Consider the following 20,434-nt stretch of genomic DNA (forward strand, 5'->3'; position numbering starts at 1 on the left):
CTGCAAAGATTGTAAGAGATAGCGTGTGCTCTCTAACACCGGCCCAGTGCTATATGAGGACAAGTATGACAAGTAAGTGTCTTTTTCTTTTCTTCAGCTTTTCTCAGCAGAAAGCTGGGGAATTATTCTCTTTATCTTTGGCCTTACTTGAAGAGATCATTTGCTGCTCACGACCCTGAAACATAAGCCAGTTGATCCACTTGTGGCTGCTACAGGAAAGAGGATAACAGAGGGAGGGAGAGGTGGCAAAGTCCCACAGCTCGTGTTTTGCACAGGATGTGTATAAAGAAACCATCTGGTCCCACCCCCAGAGGGAAGGCACCCCTACTCTCCTTCACGTTTGTCTACACACAGTAGAATCAGTCAAGGTAAGTGCCTTTTATTTCTATTGTATAAACCAAACACCCACAGGTCAAATTCATAGTCTTTTGTAAGCTGCTCAGTGCAGAGATTATTTTCCTTAAACAGCAATTACAACTCCACTCTGCCTTAATGATTTGAGAGGAAAGAATGGTCAACATTTTAGCCAGTAAATTACTTTTTTTTCTCTTCCAGATGAGCATCCTATTTGCTGTTGTCCTGTTATTGTACTGCAGATGCAAAGCCACAGGAACACAAGGTGGGTCAATACTTTTCTCATTGAGGATGCAATGAAAGTAAACTGTCTCATTATTCTTGCCGCTCAGAAATTCTCATTTAGATTGTAGCCCGGATCCCACCAGTTGTTTGCCAGTCAAAATTTGCTCTTGTCATCTGCTGCAGGCTGAGCCGCTCTCTCTTTTATATGCAGCGCAGCTCCAGACGCGATGGGACAGCAGGTGGACGTGCGTTCACTTCTGCGGGGCAATTTTTATTCTTTTCTCCTTTTTTTTGCAGTGTGTCACAATGATAAAAGCAAATGGGTTTGAATCAAATTTTAGGAAATACACTTATGTTAGTTGCCTTCACAGAAAGATATCCAGGATTTCTCTCGTCTGTGTAATCACTACTCATTCGCAGACAGTTGTGAGAGGATGGACTCCCCTCTAGTGTGTCTGAATGCTAAATATGAAGCTGCAGCAAACAGTCAGGTACATTAGCTCAGCGGTCCAACCTTTTTTTTTGCGCCATGGACCAGTTTATGTCCGACAGTATTTTCAGGGGTCGTCCTTTAAAGTGTCGCGGCTAAATACAACAAAATAAAACCAGTACCACTACCAAAAAAAAGAAGATTTATTCATAACACATGGGAAAAGACCCAGGGAAACCTAGTTAACGATAAAAACAATAACAAAATAACGATAAAAACCAATAAAAAACATACATTTCACACCTGAGCCTCCACTCTCGCAGTCCGGTACCAAAAGACTCATGGACCGGTGGTTGGGGACCGCTGCATTAGCTCACTACGGATGAGGGAACCAATCGGCTAGTTAGCCGATTTATCCTTTGGGGGCAACAGTATTTTTTGTTTGGCTCATAAACTCTACTAGCCACCAGTATGCCCACCATGTGAAGTCCAACTGTTTCCAAATAGTTGTGGCTCTAAATAAAAAAGTAACCCTAAAGCATACCTTCCTTTATCTCTTTTTTTTTTTCACTTTCATAATTAAGACCACACACTCAACAGGAAAATACTCAGAGGTCATTTTCCTTTTCCTTTCTGCAACCAAATGTATCTGCCCTGCTGGCCATTGCCAAAAATGCAGGTTATAGTTTAAAGTTTTTAGTTTATTTATTTATATAGCACATTTAATTACAACAGGAGCGTTGACCAAAGTGCTGTACAAGAATACAACATACCTAATAAAATAACTTAGAGTATTGATAGCAAACACCAAATATGAATTAACAAATAACTCTCATGCTGTATTAAAAGCCAGTAAACAAAAATGTTTTTTAAGATAAGATTTAAAAAGATTGACAGTAGGAGCCTGTCTGATGTATGGGGGTAAATTATTCCACAGCTTAGGTGCTACGACTGCAAATGCTCGATCGCCTCTATGAACCAGCCTCGACCTTGGTACGGCTAAAAGCAAAAGATCACTTGATCTAAGAGATCTGAGGGGGGTATAAGTCTGCAAGAGGTCAGACAAATATCCGGGAGCCAGGTTTATGGCACTTTTCTGACCCTAAAGCTTGCGTCCATCTTTTATTTACCATCTATACTTGAACATATAAGCAGGGTATCCAGTTAAAAAAAACATATGTGTGCTTCAAAACTTCCTGTTCTGTCCACCAGCCATTGTTTCCATCTATCCACCCATTTCCTTATGCATATCAAATTCAGGGCTGCAGGGGAGTTTGAATTTTTTTTAAAATTGCATTCTGACTTGTTTGTTTGTTTGGGGGGTTTATTTCAGTTCCATTTCAGTTAGTTTCCAGAGTGGATTTTCTTGTTTTAGTTTAGTTTTTATTGGTTTCGGTGTTAGTTTTTCAACTTTTGAATTATTATTACATGGTGGGAATATGTCAGTGGCATGACATCCTGTATCCACACAACAAAATGTTCTCAGGTGTGACTGATCAACAGAAAGTGCTACAAAACACCTGTTTGCTAGACTACAGTTATCTGCGTATTCATAAGCAGATATCAGTTTATAGAGATTCAGTTAGCTTAAACAGTTAAGATACCTCTGTAGTTTTAAAAAAAATAATCTATTTATGGACTACAATTTAGGAGGTATTGATGCATACAGATTTTTAGTGTGACTAAACTGATGACAAACAGCCAGCAGTGTGATTCTGATCATATATTGACTTGAAATGTAATTCACAAAGCCTGCATTTTTAACATGGGTCAAGTACAAACTATAGAATGTTTTTTAAGTTGTAAGAAAAGCGTTGCTAGGTGACTGACAAGGAAAAATGTGCATTGACAATTTGTGATTTTGTGCTATGAGAAACAGAGAGAGGAAAAATCTGATCGGCTAATCCCTTGACTTCCAAAATGTATCCAGTACAGAGCATAAAAATCTAAGTTTGCTTTTCTTCTGCGTACGGTGCATTCACATGATGGAATATTGGAGCCTCTTGCTAGTTTCTGTTCTCTTGCAGACCATTCACATCACAAATGTGAAAGTCAAGGGGTCAGGAGCTGTGGAGAGTGCCTGGCAGCAGGGCCACATTGTGCCTGGTGTACTTAGGAGGTGAATGGCCTCGGAAATACGCTGTGACTTCTTTTTTGGCGGGTTCACTGTTAACTGAACACCAAGTATATTTTTGGTCCACAAAAAGTTTTTCAGTACTCCAGATCTGTTCCTTTAACAGAGAGATGCTTAGTGGATATAGAAATCTCCAATTTATTTGAGTGGAGACCTTGAAAAGTTAGCAGTGGATGGGTTAAGTCCTAGTTTGCATTTTGTATTAAGATTGAATGCTATTACTGATTAATCCTAATAAAATTAAGTAATTACATATTTAATAACTTAAATTACAGTACTGTGTAAAAGTCTCAAGCCACACCTTATATCTTCATATGCTGCTTGGGAAATAGGTGCAAAATATAGAAGGCAAAAACAGAGTCTGTGCAATCTAAGGAACTTGAAGGTGAATATTTTTTTTAAAAATGGCTTCACGACAGCCACCCTTCAACTGAGAACATTTCTGATCAAGATTAAACTCAAGCGCCTCTCACAGGTGCTATGTCAGGTATTTGCTGCACTTTTTCCTATTTCGGAAGAACACAACTTTCATATAATCTTCATTTTGCTATAGCTATAGCGATAGCTGATGAAGCTATGGCTTTTTTAGGCCTGCCACTTCTTCTGTCCTCTATTTGTCCAGTTCTCCAGTTTCTTTGATTTTTTATGGGCAGACTGCACACGATGCCAAAATATCGCATCTTTTCAGCTCATAGAATCAGCTTGTTGGTTCAAAAGTACCATTTTATGTCTATTAAATTGTGTTATCTCTTCCTATCTCTCTTTCTCTCAGTGTTTAATGGTTTAACAACTAAAAAAGATCCCTCTAAAAATGGTCAGATACAAGGACTGAACTGAAAATGAGTGAAAAAGGAGCCACTGTCCAAAGGAAAACTTAGCAAGACCTTCAGAAAGTCTGAAAAATTATAGCTCAAGACGCCTTTTAAAAACAACTGCATGAATGTCTGACTCCTTGGAAGCAAAAATATAAACTATTCAAGGGTGGTTCAAAACTTTTGCACAGTACTGTATATTTAGTACATCATATGTTGTCGTGTGCATGTTGTGTTGTATCAAACAGTGATGTAAGCGTGTGTTTTATAACAACAGTAAACCCTGTAAGCAAATTTTGAATATGGAACATCATATGTGTTCCATTTTAATGATGTTGTTGAAAGATGACGGGCTTTGTTTTTTGAGTTAAAAGAAACACACAGAGACACACACACACATTCACATCCTTTCTGTACTGCTTCCATTAACTGCAGCACTGACTTTGCCCTTTTTGCAGTCAGTGTTGATGTAAGGCGTTGAACTTAACTTAAACCTGTGTAAAGAATTTTCTAGAAGTGGGTCAGCACATATGGGAGCGCTGCGACACAGCTGGAGCCCTGCTAAAGAGGGGCTGTCCTTTTGATCACCTGGAGGACCCTAGAGGTTCCACTGTCCTTCTGAAAAACCGGAAGATCACCTTTCATCCTAAAGAACAAAGACATAAACGCTTGCACAGAGTAGTGACCCAGCTCCAGCCTCAGACTGTCCTGCTGCACCTCAGACCAGGTGGGTATAAATTACCAGTATAATTAATGCATTTTTAATTACATTAGTAATGTCACTTATTAGCTTTAGCAAACTGCACATAAAAGAGGGATGTAGCCAATGTCATTAGTTTGTGTAATGCAATTTTTTAAGCACTTAGCCTTAATCGTGATAACATCACGGGAAGGAAAGGACACTACATGTATTGTATCATGGTGACAATGCAAAGTCAAGTGAATAAGGCCCGAGCCACACAGCCCTAAAGACCAGTCTGCAGCCAATTTGCAACCACTGGTTGCTGGGGTGGCAGCAAGGTGGTGCGGTGATTAGGACTGTTGTTCTCTCTGAGTACTCCAGCTTCCTGCCACAGTCCAAAGACATTTGATTAGATTAACTAGTAATTCTAAATTGCCCATAGGTGTTAATGTGAGTGTCTTTATGTGTTAGCCCTGCCTCTCACCCTCTTGCGCTATGGTAGCTGGGTTAGGCTCCAGCCTGGTAGCAGAGAGGATAAGCGGAAATAATGGATGGTGGATCAGAGTGGATTGATATTTGCTAGGGAAAAATGTGTATTGGCCAAAAAATTGCAATTGCTTGAGTCACTAGCAGATTACTAGTTTGCTTACTTGTCTAAAAATACTTTTTATAAGCAGTACTGAAACTCTGAACAGTGAGACATAAAATGCATTGCTTTTAAAGTTCCACCTGGTGAAATGTGTTGGCTTCAGCACTGACGCATAAGTTGCATTTTGAAACTGAACTCTCTCCATTTCTAGTCTGTGTTACTCCTTCTCAAGTTTTTAATATCACTCAGCTAGCAATTAACAAGTGTTTGAAGACAAGTCAAGGTGTTCCATGTAGACATAACGGATGACTGTGGCAATCTGCTAGTGACCAAAGTAGTCTGGAGATTTTTGGTGCAGCTCTCTCCTTGTGACTGATTTCACCTAATGACAGCTTTCCTTCAAGCTTTCCTGTTCATCTTATGAAACTAAAGCCATCGTAAGTCAGTCAAAATAAAAAAAAAATACCTTTAGAAGCAATGACCAAATCAGGTTTACAGGGTTTTGTGCACAACCTTGGCTGAGTAATGAGGAGACCAAAAACACCCAGCGACACCCACACACAAAAGAAACCATGAACCACAAAATCTTTTTGTATCAACTGCATAAAATATCAAATGTAAAAGTAGAAACCTTCCACAAATATCAGAATCAGCCTGAAACAGTGTGTGATGTGTGCACACTTCCAAATAGTACCGAGCTACTTTTATAGCTGTGGTGTGTTTTGCAGTAGAATTTCCACATTTCGCATCTATAGGAGAACCCCAGAGCTTTGAGGTGAAGTTCAAACAGGTGAAGGACTACCTCATAGACCTGTACTACCTGATGGATCTGTCTTTTTCCATGGAGGATGACCTGATGAATGTTAAAAAGTTGGGGGCTGACCTCATGAAAGAAATGAAGAATATCACCAGTGACTTCAGATTGGGTCTGTTTGCCTCAGTTTCCTTATCATATGAAATTTAGGTCAATGCAATTTTCTTATAACTTTTTATATCTGTATATTCTTTTTTTTTTTTTTTTTGAATACCCTTGTGCCCCATTTACATAGTTATACACCTGGGAGCTGCCCAGTATAATCATAATCTTACTACTGACCACTGAGCAGCACTGCTGGAGTGATTGGGAATTAGGTGCTTTGCTCAAGGACAACTGGTAGCTTTTGGGAGACAGGAAACCATTAGTTATCTTACTTCCCCCCCACCCCCACCCCAACCTTTTTTTTTTTCATTCACTTCTCACAGCACACAGTACTCTTATTTTCCTTTGTTCCTTTCCACTTCCACTTCCAAAAGGTTTTGTTGCATTTGTGGGAAAGACAGTGATTCTATACATCAACACTGCAAAGGACATGCTCCGAAATCCCTGTAAAAGGACTTAGCCCTGGCCCTGCACCCCTCCCTTCACCTACCACAACATCCTAAGCCTCACCACCAACGGAAGCCTCTTCACAGAGCTGGTAGGGGGGCAACGGATCTCCAGTAACCTGGATTCACCAGAGGTTGGGTTGAATGACCTGATGCAGGCCACCATGTGTGAGGTAATGTGAGAAAGCCCAGCAGGGAGCTCGACTGCAATACAGATATTGTTGCTTTTGTTTGAGTGGGCGTTATCTGGAGGAAGTGGAAAGACTGCAGACAATAGATGAAAGGGCTATTACAGAATACTAAGCTTCCTTTGGGAAACTGCATCGCTCAGTTTTGGGTGTATCTTAGACTCACAAGCTCTTAAACATGAAAATTTGATTTCTATAATTGAATTTCACAGGTTTTTGATCTAAGCCCTAAACTTGAAGGCACAAAATATTACTCATTCACAGTTATTTGATTACATAGAAAAGCAGGAAGGTAATTCTTTTCTAGAAGTCTGTCAGAAACACTTAGGTCGTGGTCGCTGTGTTCAATTTTCTGCCAATCGGTAATTTATTGACTAAATGTTCTTCACTTGCAGCGGCAGATTGGCTGGAGAAACGTGACCCGTCTGCTGGTGTTCTCCACGGATGCTGTTTTCCACGTTGCTGGAGATGGAAAATTATCCTGCATTGTGCTTCCAAATGATGGGAAGTGTCACTTGCTACAAATATATACATTTTTTAGAAGAACTTTAATTTTTTTTTTTTACTAAAGAAAAAAAGTTCAAGCTTAAATGGTGTTTTCATTATAGGTCTATTATAGTTGGACTTACACTGAAATGGGCCAAACATTGAAAATCATTGCAGAATTAATGTTTTATTTAATGGTTTTAGGATTCCTAGTTCAAACCTGTCAGCTGTATGGGACTTGCATGTTCTCCCTGTGCATGCATTGGGTCCCTCCAGGTATTCCAGCTTCCTCTCACAGTCCAGAGACATGCATGTCAGGTTAATTGGTGATTCTAAATTGGCCATAGGGCTGAGTGACTGTCTGTCTCCCTGTATTAGTCCTGTTACAGACTCACCCATTATCAGTTGGGATAGGCTCTAGCCCCCTGTTAAAAAAAACCACGGATGCATAAATCAACAATATGTCTATGTTACTTCAGTGTGCTACAGCAGACCATGGATAATATTTTTTAGCCCATGAAAAACACAAGCACTCTCATGGTGTGATCTGTTAGATGTGTAGTGCTACAGTAAAAGTGTGTTCTCCTCTGTCACTGGACTCTATAGACAGGTACACCAATCCAAATTACTGAATTCAGGTGTTCCAATACCTTCGATGGCCTCTGGTGGAAAGGCGATTATATGTTGTAGTATTTCAGGAGTTGGGCTCAGTCCCTTAGATCTAAATAAAGGAACTTTTAATGTGTCAACATAACAAGACATTTAGGACTGTTTCATGCTCCCAACTTTTTGGGAACAGTTTGGTGAGGGCGCCTTCGTGCTCCCACATGATCGCGTACCAGTGCACAAAGCTAGGTCCATAAAGACATAGATAAGTGAGCGGGTGTGAAAGAACGTGACTGGCCTGCATAGAGTCCTGACCTCAACCTTATAAAACACCTTTTAGATGAATTAGACCAGAGACTGCAAACCAGGTCTGGGAAGATGGTTAAACATTCCCATAAACACACTTGTAAACCTTGTGGAAAGCCTTACCAGAAGAGCCGAAGCTGTTATATCTCCGATGGGTAATCCATATTAAACCCTGTGGATTAAGAATGGGATGTTTAGCACCTCGAGGTGACTGCTGTTGTGATTTGGCGCTTTATAAATAAAATTGAATTGGACTGAATGTTACAGAGGCAGACAAGCAGATACTTTTGAGATTACAGATAGATAGATAGATAGATAGATAGATAGATAGATAGATAGATAGATAGATAGATAGATAGATAGATAGATAGATAGATAGATAGATAGATAGATAGATAGATAGATAGATAGATAGATAGATAGATAGATAGATAGATAGATAGATAGATAGATAGATAGATAGATAGATAGATAGATAGATAGATAGATAGATAGATAGTGCTACTTCTGCTACTTCTGCTACTTCTAGCAAACATAGCATTTCAGAGCAATGCAAATTACTTTTAGATCCATTTTCACTAAAAAGGCTTTTATAGACCCAAAATATACACCAGCAACAAAAGACAAATATTTTTCATGAATTAATAAAGACCTTGCAAGAACTAAAAGGAGTGTAAATATCAGATTTCTATCCTTTTATTGCTCTGCAACACAGTTTAATAGGGTAATAATGCTGCTCGTTGTCTACTGGGATTGTCTGTCAGTTTCTTTTCAAACTCATCTCACTTGTTGAGAAAACGGATTAATCCTGCCTTGTGAAATCCCACAGTTATACTCACAGGTAAAAACCGAAGCTTTACCTTGCCAGAATGAGCCATCACAGAGGTATATGTGTTTTCACTTACTTTCATGCATGCTTGGGTGACTGTGGTCCCAAGGAGCATACAGTGTTTATCCTATGGACCAGATATTGCAACGCGTGCTAAATTGATTCCCGTCTGCAGTGAAATAGAGGTCCAGGCAGCTGCAGAGAAAGTCAAAGACAGTGATTTAAAGGTCAGAATCAACAGCACAGTTCCCTGGGTAGAGAAGATGCTGACAGGCACACCCTGATGGGAAACAGCTGGAGTGTTTGTGGAGTAATTCAAACCAAAGCTTTCATCTCTTAATCTCACCCGGGTTGTGTATAGAAGGCTGGGTGGGTGTGTGCTGTGCAGGTGCTCAAAGAGCATGCACGCCTGGATGTGTGCTTGTGAGTGTAATTCTTTATACGCGTGTATTAAACATCCATATAGGTGTCTCGTTAGGTTCATGAGACTGTTAGTGTCCTGACCTCATTCCAGTCCAGACACTTGACAGGTGGAGTGAATATGGATGCATTATTAATCTATTTCTGTCTCAATGCATGGCCACCCAAGGCTGAAAATGGATGTGCAAGATACGGGCGTCACTCCTCTTTGAATGGGACTTATTTATCTATTTGGAGGGAATGGAAAGTCTGTTACGGTGAGTGAATGAAATGAGCAATAGAAAGAGTTGTTAGATGGGAGGGAAAGAGGGAGGACAGCAATAGAAGGAAGAGGTAGAGCATGCTTAACTACTTATTACACATATATATTCTGGCCTGACTGTTATGCATTGCAATTTGCATCTGCCCTGATTCCACTGTGACAGGACCATCCTTCGGTGGCTCAGATTGCTGAAACACTGAGACAGAAGAACGTCCAGATCATCTTTGCTGTCACTGAAAAAGTCGCACCCTTGTATAAGGTATAGCAGGGCCTATCTGCAATAATTTATCATTTATTTGTTTGTGTTTATTTTGATGCTTTGCCGTTTGAGTTTTTATCTAAAGCTGACTGTAGACTGTAGCCCATATAAAAGATGGAAGTATCCACCATGACATCACCCAATGATTAATGGACTACATTTCGGAAGCCTCGAGTGTGGCATTTCTTCTGTCTACATGTTGTTTTATTGGACCCAGAAATTATCATATTTGCATTGATTAGCTAATGCTAGCTAGCTTGGATAACACTCCATGACAGTTTTCAAAGGATATTCTGCAGTCACATGAAAAACTAAATGACTCAATAGGTTTTGTAGCTTGTAGGAACAATACCTTTAGCAACAATAACCTGAAGCAATGATTTTCTGTACGACTTTATCAGTCTTTCACATTGTTTTGGAGGAATATTAGCCCACTGTTCTTCATAGCTTTTTCATTGAGGTTTGTTGGCATTTCTTTATGCACAGCTCTCTTAAGGTCTGACTTCAGCATAACAATGTGGTTGAGGTTTGGACTTTAACCGGACCATTAAAACACCTTGATTATTTTCTTTTTCAATCATTCTGTTGTAAATTTGCTGCTCTGCTGCAATGACTCCAATGACCCATGACCTGCTGCCATGATCCCAGTTTCAGTCCAGCTTTAGCTGTCAGACAGATGGCCTCATAATTGACTCCAGGATACTTTGGTATACCAAGGAGTTAATGGTTGCTTTAATGATTGCCAGGTGCCCTGGTCCTGTGGCTGTAAAACAAGCTCAAATTATCATCCCTCCACCACCCTTCTGATAGTTGATATGAGGTGTTTGTGCTGAAGTTTCATGTTTGATTATCTCCAAACATGACAGTGTGCATTATGGCCAAATATTTCCACTTCTTTTCATCCATCCAAAGGACATTTTTCCAGAAGTTTTGTGTTTTGTTCAGAAGCAACATGGCAACTTAAGCCAAGCTGCCATGTTGTTTTCTAAAGAGAAGAGGAAATCCCCTCCAAACAAGTCATTTTTGGAGGCTTGTAGAGTCTAAAATGTAGCTCTTGAGGGGTTTTTCTGAGCATTGAAATGTCTGACCACGGAGTGAACTTGCTAGGATGCCCACTCCTGGAAAGACTGATAACTGTCTTGAATGTTTTGAATGCCTTGACGTTAGATAACATACTCTTTTACCATGCATAACTTTAAATCTTACTCAGTTTAGTTTGATTTGTATAGCTGTATTAAACGGGAAAACCAACTATTGTACTATTTTACTATTTATTTCTACTATTTGCTGTAAAAATGTTTACGTTTTAAGCTTCCCTGTTCCCTTCGATGCCAACTGAGTAAAATTATGTAGCAGTTTCTGGAAAATCTATAATTTTTTAACCACTTGCATTGCACTTTTGCCAAAAACCTTCACCACATTGCATTTTCACTGGTTACCTTTTATATTAAAGACCTAAAAAAACAACAACAAAAAAACAATGTGCATTATTGTAGAACTGTTTTCCACTGTGCATTTGGTGCTCCAGTAAATATTAACTGCAACTCTCAGTTGCTAAAGTAAACCAAACTACTCAAGTGCATTATAATGAAGATAGATGAGACTCATTGCAAGGGTTTCACTATCAGTTCTCTATTTTCTGCACATGGAGTGCTGGTGCCTAATCAAGGACCAATACCACCTATTTCCACTTAAAAGCAAAAAGCTATGAAAAACTTTACTGATGATTTGCCTGCAAATGGACCCTAACCTTAAGAACACAGTCAACATCTATAACACACAGGAATGAGTTGTTCTACATTGCCAGTTCACTGTTGTTCTGAATCTTTATGCTATATGTTGGTAAATCCAGAATTAAAGTTAATCTTTACCTTGATCCATCAGAGGGGGTTATTTTCACCATAACTATGCAAGCCCCTGTGCTCTGACACTACGTTCCACAGCCCTTAAGTAAGTCATCTGCTTGGCAGCCATCCTTGTTATAGCTCCAGGCACGCCTCCTGTCTAAATGAAAGGTTCCACATCTTTAATTTAATTGCATAGCTGGTTCATTCAAAACCAGTCAAAGAATTGACTTTTTCTATAAATTAATGAATAACTAAAGCCATCCTTCCACACACAGTTTATGTGATACACATTTGAATTAGCTGTAGTTCAGTCCAGAGATTTGACATGTTTGTATCTGTCAGAGCACTTGAACAAATGCCATGATCATTCCCATTATGAATACAGTAAGTCATGAAAAATGCATACTTGCCTGCTTCTCTGTTATAACTATCGTGAACCTCTGGCATGCATCAGTGCAACAACACGACAGGCTCATATGTTAGTTTAGCTCGTGGAAGGGCAAAGGTTGTACGCCACCGTCTTTACTTATCAACTCTTATAATCTCTCTGAAACATTTGGTTCGTTTTTTGCTTGTCCAGCTGGAAGACTTTGAATAAATGCATAAGCATTAATTTGACATTAAAGATGCCGTTGGGAAGAAGATACTTCTTCAGGAAGAAGCATCTTCCCAAAATGTGAGCTCAGAATGCTGTCCAACAACTCCCACAACATCCTGCAGATAATTGTTGAAGCATATAGTGTAAGTGAACCACAAACTCCCTTCCTACAGAGGTCATTAGCCTCATGTGTATAGCTTGCTGACACCACCTCATCTTTGAGAGGTTAACTGCTTTACTGGCTATAGGCACTGACCTCTGAGGTTGTTATGGAGCACAGCAAGTTTCCACCGGGCTAGCACATCTCCTATACTCCCACTGTAATGACCACAGGCCGAGGCATGGAGAACAGGGGAGGAGATGCTCCAACATCTCTGTAGATGACGAGGTGAGTAGCTGCATGTAGCCGCGGCTCTGTGTGTGGTAAATTGTGTGAGTGATTCTGTTAGCATGCGGCCATCCTCTGTTGAAGAGATGGTAATGCTGATTATGATTACCTCATTAGTGGAGGATTATAATGGTGCTCAAGGAATTCTCACCCCCCTCTAGGTGAGCTTTAATGTAAGAATCACAGCACCTCTGTGTGTGGCTGCTTCACAAAGACCATGCCGCTTTATTATTAAGCCCCAAGGCTATAGTGAAGAGGTTGAGGTCCTGCTGAGCCCCATATGTGAGTGTTCATGTCAAAAGGACAGGGTCCCACACAGTCTTTCATGTAGCCATGGCAACAGGACTTTGGAGTGTGGCGCATGCAGGTAGGTGAAGCGGCTTGACGGCATCAATTTGGCTAACAAGTTTAATTCCAGGTTATTAAGGGGGGAAACAGGCTGATGTGTGTTCCTGTGTTGCAGGTGTAAAGCAGGGAGAGCCGGGACATTTTCTGAATGTGAGCAAGAGGAGTCGGGCACAGCAGTTGACTCACACCTTTGTCGCCGTGATAATGCATCTGAAGTGTGCAGTGGGCACAGAAAGCGCATTTGCGGGAGGTGTGTTTGTCAAAAGAGCAGCAAAAAGCCCAGCCATGTGTACTATGGGGAGCTGTGTGAGTGCAGTGATTTCAGCTGTGATCAGTACCGAGGACTACAATGTGGAGGTATAGTAGCAGGAACACATCTACAAAAAAATAACAGGAGGCCAGTATGTCTTTTTTAAAATTGTTTGTTCTACTGTCCCAGGGCGCGGCAGGTGTGTGTGGGGGGAGTGTTTGTGTTCCCCAGCATTCAGGGGCCGAGCTTACGAGTGTCTGTCTCAGGATGGACAGATTTGTGGAGGCAGCCACTGCGGCACCTGCATTTGCCATGACAAGCGCTTCCAGGGCCCGACCTGTGAGCTTTGCCCTTCTTGTCCCAGCATCTGTAACTTGCACCACTACTACGACCTTTAAAGTTCAGGGCACAAAAACATGAAAATGAAAGATTCTGCCACACTCTTTTTTAAAAGCTGACATTTTCATAATCATGAATATGTCGAGTAACGTTAGTCACTTGCTACTTTCCAAGGTTGCTGCCTTTGCAATACAAGAAATGAAGTGCATGTCGGTTTGTATGCAGCCTACTACTACACCATAAAAAGTAAGAAGCTTGTTAATTTTCCTCTGAGTGACTGCTCTGGCCAAACTAAAAGCTACCTCTTCTGTTCCTGAGCTCCACCACCGCCATCATTCTCCTCCTCAATGTGCCACCAGTGCTGTGGAGCTGCTGTGCTTAGTTCGTTTGCAGGCATCCTTAATCAAATTTGAAGTAGAGCTCCTCACAGCTGACAGACACTTATTATCACCCAGGCACAGTTTCCTTTTCCCTTGTTGTTCTTTTCCCTTTCACCCACAAATGTAAAATGTTGCAAACTCCTTCACCTCACTGGCTAAGATCCACATGCACACTGACTAATATACTAATAAACAACTACATACAAAAAAGCAGCGGACAAACAGAAAGAAATGCATTATTAATCTGTTATGCTTGGTTCTGTGGCAATAAAAGGAATGGGTAACACTACCGGTAACTTAACTGTAATGGATTGCTTATATTAAAAGTGACTAAATAAATGATTGCTTGAACTGCATAACTAACAGAGTTCTCTGAAGAGTTACCCCCTACATTGAGAGCACGTTGGGGGTGCTTTAATTGCCTTTATAACTAAACACATTTTCACTTTTGATTATGGTTCTTTTCACAGAGAATGTGTATCATGCAGGGCCTTCTCAGTGGGCTTGAGTCCAAATGAGTGCAAGATGAAGTGTGCCCACCTGAACCTCGCCTTGGTAGGTCAGACTGGTGTCTTAGTAACAGTGGCTTTCTCCCCAGGCCTTTGCAGGTGAATGGAAGTGGACTCAGAAGGCTGTATAGTGCATTTTTGGGTGAGGACCCTAGGAAGAGAAAAGTCTTTCTATATAGCTTGCAAACGAGGTAAGCAGAGCCAAATGCTCAATTTTTTTATGACTACACCAGTATATCAACATTAGATGAAGAAATTCTGTCAGTTGTAGCAGCTCCAGGGAATTGTTTTATGCAAAAACACATTTTATTATAGTAATAAGGGAAAGGCAGGGCACCAACAGAGATATAGATTAAACCTCTTTAATGCGCCTTATTGGCTGATGGTGGCATAAATGCAAATCACGTCTGTAGAATTCTTTAGGACTTTGTATTCTGCAGTCTGCCCTTTGTAAGTTGGTTAATGATGCCACAGTGAGATTGTACAAGCACATTAATTTTATCTGAAATTCACAAACACGCAGTCTATGGCTGCTAAAGCGCTGTGGCTTCTTCTTGTCTTTCAAGAGTGCCCACCGGGGCCGAATGTGATCCTGATTACCACAGTGCTTTCAGGCTCTGTTGTGGTGCTGGGTGTGGCTTTGTTGCTGCTATGGAAACTACTCACCAGCATCCATGACCACAGGGAGTTTGCCCGCTTTCAGAGAGCGCTGGAGCAGAGACGCTGGAACAGGGTGAGCCCCTGCCCAAACAAATCCTTCAGTCTGTCACAGACTGCACAATAAATGCAGGAGTTTGTCTAGGGAACACCAGTACAGAGACCTATCAACAGTTAACACAATAAAGTGGGGTAAATTCAATACCAAGGCAATAGGAAATTCAGCAATAGCAAACAGAAATGTATGACTACATTAAAAGTAAAACATTCATTCACCTACACCTCCAGTCAATCAATAGGAAAGTAAATCAAATACCGAATAACAGTCATGTCGTGACACTTGTTTTGTTGTGTTGCAGAAGGACAACACCATCTACAAAAGGGCCATCATGACAGTTGTCAACTGGAAATATAAAGAGAACTGACAGCAGCCGTGGAAGGAGATCAACTTTTCAATCAGGATCCCCGTCGTGAAGCACAATGAAACAACATCCTTCCCCCTGAACTGTTGTCAACAGATGGGACCAACTTGTCTGTGTGGGTTGGTGGGTTGGGGTGGGGGGGCTGAGGGTGAGGTGGATGTTGACGCTGATGTCTAACTTACTCGCCTTTGATCTCAAACACGCAACCTTGGACTGCATGTCTTCAATCCTTCACTGCATGCACGGCACGCACACATATTCAAAGAGCATCTCCCTTCCATCATAAGCTGCTTCTTATATACAAGCTTGCTGTCCGTGGGATATATGCAAAGTTATGCCCTCACATTTTGAAATTCCACAAAGGCTAATTACATATAGCTGAATATTTTGTTGGGGCATGCATATGTGTTTGGGGGGGGGGGGGGGGGGGGGTTCCCATTTGTGCTGATGGCTGGCTCAGCTGTGTAACTCGGGGCTCAGGAGGCGAGAGATTGTGAGGTGAGCATCCTGCATTCTGCGTTGCAATTCCAGCAGAAGCACAGGTCTTTGCGCAGGTCTCCACTGCCCTCTAGATGAGAGGAAAAGAAAGTGTCACTACGCAGGAAAAGATGGAAGGTGCTTCGAGTCACTGTAGCTATAGAAGATGACATTTTTGACACCAGTGCAAAATCCTGACTCTTGGGATTTTATTTTTTTTTGTACTCCAGCAGACCTGTGCATTTGTTAAACAGATATAGAGACAGATATGCTGCACAACTTTAAATGTGCAGCTAGTGTATGTGCCAACCACTTAACCGGTGCACTGGGCTGAATCGTGTAAACGCAGAGAAACAATGGGATGTTCAGATCTAAATGGATATTAGGGTTTTTTTTCCCACTGCCTACAGATGGCTGCTGATGACCTTGCTGGGAGAGTTGAGCAAAGCAATATTCATCAAAGTGATGCCTCCCCTCCACTCCCAGAGTCACTGGGCAGGCGTGCATGCAGCTTTAACAGCTAGTGGGGGTAGTGGGAGGTGGGAAGCGGCGGCGGCAGCAGCAGCAGTGGTGGTGGTGTTGAAGCAGCACAGAAAATGACTCCATATGCTTCCACTATACTATGCAGCATTCTCTTTGGACGGTGTCTGATCATGAAAAATGTGCAGTGCAGATACCAGAGCATCAGAAAAGGAAGGAAAAAGGAAGCAGGAGCAGCCCTGCCCTGCGACAAAACTAGTGGAGGGGCAGAGGGCGGTGGAGGGAGGTGACCAGCCCAGGAGACAGTTATGTAACAAATACTGCAGCTATGTTATGAAAAAAAAATGTATCTGATTATTTGCTGTTCAGTAAGTGGCTCTAATAAGTTTTGCCCTTTGACTCCGTCTGTGTTTAAAAGCCTATTTAAATCCTATTATTTGCACACTACCGTAATAAATTCGCATTAATGCATGACAACATTTTTCCTATTATTATTATTATTGTTACTTATGTTGTTGTTATTCGTGGGTGGGCGGGGTTACTAGTGAGCTCATCCTCCCCGAGTTCTCCACAGGTGATTGGTGGCTTTTACCGTCCAATCACAATCCGCCTGTAAAGTGGTTTGGTGGTCACTTTGGATCGTTTTTGGGTTGTTTTTTTTTTTGGATCGAAGTAACCTGAGCTAACTAACCAAGTTTTTCGTCAGCGACAGGACAGCTCCTCCTTTACCCTTGCTTTGGCTTCCAATGACCTCTCTTTTTGCATCAACGGCATTTGCATATACATAAAAAGAAACTGAATATCCTTCTTTTTTTTTTCTCTCTCTGAGGCGTCCTAGAAGGGAGCTAACAAGCGTTAGCATTAGGCTAGCATGACAGCCAGAAGAACAACTGCCACCATCACCATCCTCCTCCTCCCCTGTGGGTTTGCTGGCACCGGGTAAGTTGCGAGTCAAGCTCAAGCTTGTTTTCCCCGTGTTGTATCCTTGGGAAGCGAAAGTTGTGGCTTTAAAGTCACTTGCGAGCTCAAATGAAACTGTTGGTGGCTGTCCGCAAACTGTTAGCTGGCTAGTAAATGGCGCAGGGTCAGGGTAACTGGGCTAAGCTAGCGTTAAGCTAGCATCTCTATCGCTCTTCTTTGTGCAAGCAGCTGTGTCTGGTCTTGAGAACTGAACGAATTAAAAAGCCTTCGAAAACTCATTTTTGGGGGGGTCGAAGCGGTGCCCAATTGCTTGTCATTTGCTAAAACGATACCTTACAGCTTTTTTGCTGTCGTGTCCTGTTCTGTTTACCCATCTGTTCCACCATATATGGCTTACTCTACTGTGTACTCTATTGCAGGAGCAAAACTTGCTGTGTGTGCTTCAAAACAGTCCAAAGCCAATGGATATGGGAAAATTCATTCGTACAAACATTTACTTGGCAGCGTTAGTGTATACGTAGATAGCAGATGTAGAAATTGTCGACGTTTTCTCCATTGTAAACCTGCATACAGAGTTAAAGAGTCCTATAGAGAAAATAACCTCACAGCAGATGCCGAGATGTCTTCTGGGCTTAGAATTTATATTTGTTTCCAGTAATAACTTCCAGTAATAATGATGTTTATAAGCACTTCTTCTTTTTTGACTCATTTTGTTTCACAGGCCTCCATTATGGTCTACAGATGTCAGCCTATGTCTCCCAAATGGATGACGATTATTGTGACCAAAATCTTCGCCTGGATCTTGTATTCATCGCCACAAAAATTTTCACCCATCTCTTCAGGTTATTTGCGTTTCTTCTTATTTTCAGTGATTTTGATGAAGACTGTAACGGGAGGGTAGCTGGTTTCCATGGTTTTCTTCCACTTATCCAATTCAGGATCGTAGTAGGGCTGGGGCCTATCCGGTTGTTCAGTGATGACGCGACGAATCCTACTTCCGGGCCTAAAGTAGTCTGCGTTTAATATGGCTTTTATGTTGTTAACATGTTTAATGTTATGTATTTTCTTCGATTTAATCTCAAAAAGCTCCTAAAACAGTCAGTGATCACTGTTGACCTCCCTCGCTTTTATTACCGCTAATCATTTATTTAAGCTCAGTTTTTAAAACCTTAGGATGTACCGTAGGGCTGGGCGATATGACCCAAAATTCATATCTCGATATTTTTTAGCTGGATGGCGATATAAGATATATATCTCGATTTTTTTTTTTTTTTTAAGCCATAAGTTAAGAACAAAAAGAGAGTTCTTAGTCACACTGTGTCCCAGATGTCACACGGGCACTTTTATTTACATACAGCGTAGATATTACTCAAAAATAAATTATCAGCATATATTAAATAATCATGGTCCATAAATAAAAGAAAACAATGTTGTTTTTGTGCATAACAAAAAGCTCACAATTGTGCAGTCAAAATGTAAACTAATAGACGCTGAGCATAATAACAAAGAGACAGATTTCACAGCTGCACCACGTCTCTGAACAGGTGCCATCCTTATACACACACAGTACGTATCACTCCGCGAGGCGGCTCCTCTGTAGCCGTAATTCTCCGACAATCCATCAAGCGGTGCAGCTCCGTAGCTTAGCAAAGTCATATTAAAACATTTTTTGACAGATTGCTGAGCGCTGTGTACCACATAAAATCGGTTCGCGGTCAGTAAGCACAACCAGAATTCATACATAAGGCGCACTGTCGATTTTTGAGAAAAGGAAAGGATTTTAGGCCGTGCAGCCCCTCTGGGCTGCATGTCGTTAGCGCGGTTAGCTCGCTAACACGTTGACGCCATCCAGCCCCACGCACGGTAACTCGCTAATGGAGATTTTCCGCTTTCATCTTGTCATTGCCTGCAGGTGAAGCTATGGGGGAGTTGTGTTCAGTGCAGGAGAGGCGAGGCCGAGTAACGTTGCGTAGAGACAAAAGTGGACGAAAGAGAGGCAAACCTGCGGCTCCACAAGTATAATTATAACGTAACATAGACTATATCGATATAAACGATATTGTCACATCTTATATCTCGTATGAAAATATATCGATATTTTTTAAAAACTCGATATATCGCCCAGCCCTAATGTACCGTATTTCCCGGACTACAAAGCGCACCTGAATATTAGCCGCACAAGCTAAAATCAGGGGAAAATCCTGTTTTGTACATACATTAGCCGCACCTGACTAAAAGCCGCAGGTGTTTCAATGTTGACTTATCATATGTAAGAGAATATGCACAAAGGGAATTGTCAGGAAAGAGATGGCTGTTTGGAGACACACCCCTTTTATTAATATTTTGAAAAACAAGTTATGGGTACATATTTGCACATGTAGTACATAACAGTAACCTACAGCACACCAGAAAAATAGATTCGGACTACCTTTTAGGCTCAGGTGAAGTGACACGGAGAAGAAAAGTCAGTCATTCACCATCTTTCTCTTCTTCCTGCGCTCTAAAACCACCAAAGTCCTCTTCTCCAATGTCGGAAACGAACAGGCTCAGGATGGCTTCGTCATCCACTCTCCGCTTCTCCCCTTCGTTGTCACTTTCAAAACCAAAGAAATCCTCGTTGTCAGTGTCAGAGTCGAACACCCTCAGAAGGGCCGTGGCGGTGTCCTCCTCTCCATCATGCAGCAGTCCAGCCCTTCAAAATCCGTTGGTGATCGTGGATGTTTTCGCACTTTTCCACGCTGTCAGAATCCACCGGTGGAGTTGGGCATAACTTGCTTTTCGCAAGTTTATCGCCGCTCGTCATCCACGCCTCCCGCTGAATGCGTAGCGCTACTTTGAAGTTTGTTTTTCGCGCTACTTCATACGGCACTA

The 20,434-nt window shown here is 41.4% G+C and overlaps 1 protein-coding gene and 1 pseudogene across 1 annotated transcript in view; both read left to right on the forward strand.

Moving 5' to 3' along the window:
* Positions 1–1,013: 1,013 nt before the first annotated feature.
* On the forward strand, positions 1,014–15,688 carry LOC146567102 (integrin beta-1-like; annotated as a pseudogene).
* Positions 15,689–16,934: 1,246 nt separating this feature from the next.
* LOC146567103 (enhancer of polycomb homolog 1-like) overlaps positions 16,935–20,434 on the forward strand; it is a 41,901-nt gene continuing 38,401 nt past the window's right edge. The window contains exons 1-2 of the mRNA XM_085286708.1: positions 16,935–17,581; positions 18,285–18,405. The gene's annotated coding sequence lies outside the window, so the exon portion shown is untranslated. The remainder of the gene's footprint in view (positions 17,582–18,284; positions 18,406–20,434) is intronic.

The sequence above is a fragment of the Mchenga conophoros genome, linkage group LG9, assembly GCF_057382185.1.
Source record: "Mchenga conophoros isolate Kocher_MC1m ecotype Shallow Benthic linkage group LG9, M_conophoros_male_GT1.1, whole genome shotgun sequence".
NCBI lineage: Eukaryota > Metazoa > Chordata > Actinopteri > Cichliformes > Cichlidae > Mchenga > Mchenga conophoros.